Source organism: Lepisosteus platostomus, chromosome 24, assembly GCF_059453375.1.
Source record: "Lepisosteus platostomus isolate fLepPlt1 chromosome 24, fLepPlt1.hap1, whole genome shotgun sequence".
Classification (NCBI taxonomy): Eukaryota; Metazoa; Chordata; class Actinopteri; order Semionotiformes; family Lepisosteidae; genus Lepisosteus; species Lepisosteus platostomus.
The window spans coordinates 1,200,001-1,203,988 of record NC_142634.1 but is presented as its reverse complement, the minus strand read 5'-3'; the positions used below and the strand labels follow the sequence as shown (position 1 = coordinate 1,203,988).

Here is a 3,988-nt window from a genome sequence, read left to right as displayed (position 1 = left end):
GCTATTTCCTTAGACACGCGATTCCATGTTTTATTTTGAATCCCCGGCGGAACCGGGCATCCATAAGAATCAATTACTGTAATAGGTTTATTCCATGCTGAAAAAAAAGAAGAAAGAAAACACATTCCATAACAATCAGCGATTTATATAGCGGCTTTAAAAGGTGTCTTCTCAAAACGCTTTACAGGATAAAAACCAATAACAACAACAATATTGTATTTCATTGCACTTTGACAGATTGTCTTTAAATCAACTGCTGATTTAAAGTTTGACAGTTAATGTTTATATTGTAACGCATACAGCCTCCATTTCTTAATAAAAATGTAAAAAATCGTTTGCGCAGCCTAAGAGGGGGGTCTGCTCTCACAATCCTCCATACACTCAAGTGAAAAATTAATAACACCAATGTAAACGTCGTATTTACAATTTGTTGATAATAGAAATGTTAAGTTCTCTAAAGCTTTGTGATAGTTTACCCAGTTTACCCATTGTTATTAAAAATGACTTGGATTCGAACAATATCATGTTGTGATATTTAGAAATATAAAAAGTCAATTAATTGTACATAATATTGCTATTCTATTTTTTCAAAGAAATGTTTGTTAAAAGAAAAGTCACAGCGCCGGCTGGATTTGAACACACAACCTGTGCGTTACTAGTGGGGCACATAGACCAGCAGGCTACTGGAGAAGTCACATGAGCAGAGGCAAAACAGCCCTACTCAGCCCTGTCGCAGTACACGAATATAATTATATCGTTATTAATTTCTTTAGATACGCGATTCCATATTATATTAGCAGAAAAGCTTAAAACTACCACTTTTTTACACGCTATTTCACATGTTAGTTAAAGACTTTGATGCTTAAAACGTTTAGGGAGAAATGGAATACTGGTGTGTATTTTTTCTTTAAAGTACCGATTCCTGGAATCTGACTGGCTGACACCCTTCTGAAGTGGTTCCATAATATCTGGTATACGGAAAAGAAAGCGTAGGAGAAGGGTTCCATGTGAACAGCAGTTGAACATGGGTCAGTCGGTCCTAAGAGATGGGCGAGCGCCGTTCGGAAGGGAGGGGCGATGGCCTCCGTCGCCCCCGGCCGATCGAAAGGGAGTCGGGTTCAGATCCCCGAATCCGGAGTGGCGGAGACGGGCGCCGCGAGGCGCCCAGTGCGGTAACACGACCGAACCCGGAGAAGCCGGCGGGAGCCCCGGGGAGAGTTCTCTTTTCTCTTTTCTTTGTGAAGGGCAGGGCGCGCTTGGAAAGCGTCGCGGTTCCGGCGGCATCCGGTGAGCTCTCGCTGGCCCTTGAAAATCCGGGGGAGAGGGTGTAAATCTCGCGCCGGGCCGTACCCATATCCGCAGCAGGTCTCCAAGGTGAACAGCCTCTGGCATGTTAGAACAATGTAGGTAAGGGAAGTCGGCAAGTCAGATCCGTAACTTTGGGATTACGGGGAGGAGGGCGGGGGGAAGGCCGGGTTGCCAGGGGGGCAAGCTGTTGGCCGCGGCGGCGAATCTGGACGCACGCCGGGCCCTTCCCGCGGATCTCCCCAGCTGCGGCGCGCGTCGGTCAACCCCCTCCCGCCCGGGGGGGGGAGCGCCGGCGGGCGGCCTCGGCCGGCGCCTAGCAGCCGGCTTAGAACTGGTGCGGACCAGGGGAATCCGACTGTTTAATTAAAACAAAGCATCGCGAAGGCCCGCGGCGGGTGTTGACGCGATGTGATTTCTGCCCAGTGCTCTGAATGTCAAAGTGAAGAAATTCAATGAAGCGTGGGTAAACGGCGGGAGTAACTATGACTCTCTTAAGGTCCCCTTGGGTAAGGGACTGGAGCGTAGTGACCTCTACCTCCTCGCGGTCCCGCTGGTAACTCCACTGCCCAGGTTGGGTTAGTGGAGGCCAAATGAGGTCTAAATTTTACCCCTCCTGTGGGCCAGCCAACCCACTAGGCAGTAACCAAGGCGAAAACCCAAAATGAAAATGAATACAAGTAATTTACCATACCGGATGGCATGTCGCCCGGGTCAACAAGGCGCCCTGGAAGGACCGAGGGCTGAGTCCTTTCCCAGTAACATGAAGCCCCCCACGAGAACGGGAGATGGGGAACTACGACTTGTGTCAGTGAGTACACAGACAACCCATGACGACTTGGCCCAGGTCATGTCAGAAAAAAGTCGAACCACCCTCCAACCCACGGAAACATCACCCAGAATAGCGCAAGCTATCGTGATCTACGGCTCGCAATATAAGTCTATGGAACATTTCGATGAAGCCATAGACATTGAAAGTCTCATACAAGAGTGCGATCCCTTCCTGATGAACATCTGGGATGAAAATGAGTGCGACTCAACCTATGCCTCTGACGACGAGTCCACAATCCATTCTCAGGAAGATGAAGACAACAACTCAGAGAGTGACGAATCGCTCGATGAACCAGCCTTCCCTAACGGCTCAAACAACCTACCAATTACAATACCACTACCAAATGATGACCAGACGTGTGCCATCTGCGAAGAAAAAATCGGAAGACCCAGATTGGCACAACAACATTACATCAAAAAACACAACGAGGTATCACTAGAATACCAATGCTCCAAATGAAAAATAACCAACAAAAACCTCCACTCTATTCAGTGTCATCTCCCCAAATGTAAAGGGGAAACCGATAAAACAACCAAAGAGAACGAGGGCAAATGGAAGTGCGACATCTGCAACTCAAACTTCCTAACAAAATCCGGGCTATCCCAACATAAAAGACACGCCCACCCTGACACCAGAAATGATGAACGAATCACAGAACTTAACACAACCAAGAACAGAGATGCCAGCAAAATCTGGACAGAAGACGAACTAACAAAACTAAAATCACTAGAAACAAAATACAAAGGGGCAAAAAACATTAACCAGCTCATTGCACAAGAGCTGGGTACAAAAAACAACAAACAAGTGGGTGAAAAAAGACGACCTGCAAGAAGCAGAAAACCCCTTGTAAATCAAGCAGCAAATGACAAACCAGACCCACCAGCTGCCAGACTAAGAACAGCGAAACCCCCAACATATGCCAAAAGAACAGGCATTAGATCTAAATTAAAAAGACTTTCCAAAGACTTAATTAACAGTGAGGAAACTGAACCAGCACTAAAAGAGGCTATCAGCGCCGATAACAAAGACTCAACAACCATCAAACAACTAATCGAAATCGCCTCCGATAAACTACTGCAGACATTAAAACCCAAAAAGTCAGCAGTAAACAAAAAGAACAAAAAAACCTCCGAACACCACAAGGGCAAAGAATGGTCTTGGACTAGAAAGAGGGCAAACAAAAGGAGGATATATAAGTATCACCAATCCCTTTACAACAAAAACAAATCGAAGCTGGCATCCCTGATCCTTGACGGGGCCGAAAATGCAACATGTAAAATCAATATTGAGGAAATCTACTCCTCATACAAAAAGAAGTGGGAGGAACACACAGCATTCCCCGGCCTGAATGGCTTCACATCCAAAGGCAGAGCCGACAACGAAGTCTTTGAATCCCTGATCAGTGAAGAAGAAATACAAGAGAATATAAAAGCAATAAAAAGGACATCCGCACCAGGCCCGGACAACATTGACTGGCATGCAATACAAGAACTGGAAAGTGATGGGGTGACACTATTCCAACTTTTCAACCTATGGCTGATCACAGGCCATATTCCCAACAAATTAAAGCAATGCAAAACAATCCTTATACCAAAGACATCCGACGAGAAGAGCCTAGAAGATATCGGGAACTGGAGACCAATTACCATCGGGTCAATGTTATTAAGACTCTTCTCAAGAATCATAACAAAACGCCTCGAGAAAGCCTGCCCGATCAACCAAAGGCAAAGAGGCTTCATTGAAGCCTCCGGTTGCTCTGAAAACCTAGCAACCCTACAATACCTATTAGAAAATGCTAAAAAATCACATAAACAAATTGCAGTAGTCTTCATCGATATTGCGAAAGCATTC

The 3,988-nt window shown here is 45.9% G+C and overlaps 1 long non-coding RNA gene across 1 annotated transcript in view; it reads left to right on the top strand.

Annotated features, from left to right (window-relative positions):
• Positions 1 to 212: 212 nt before the first annotated feature.
• LOC148641333 (uncharacterized) overlaps positions 213 to 3,988 on the top strand; it is a 338,459-nt gene continuing 334,683 nt past the window's right edge. Inside the window, exon 1 of the long non-coding RNA XR_015929714.1 lies at positions 213 to 1,407. This is a non-coding gene — a long non-coding RNA (uncharacterized LOC148641333). The remainder of the gene's footprint in view (positions 1,408 to 3,988) is intronic.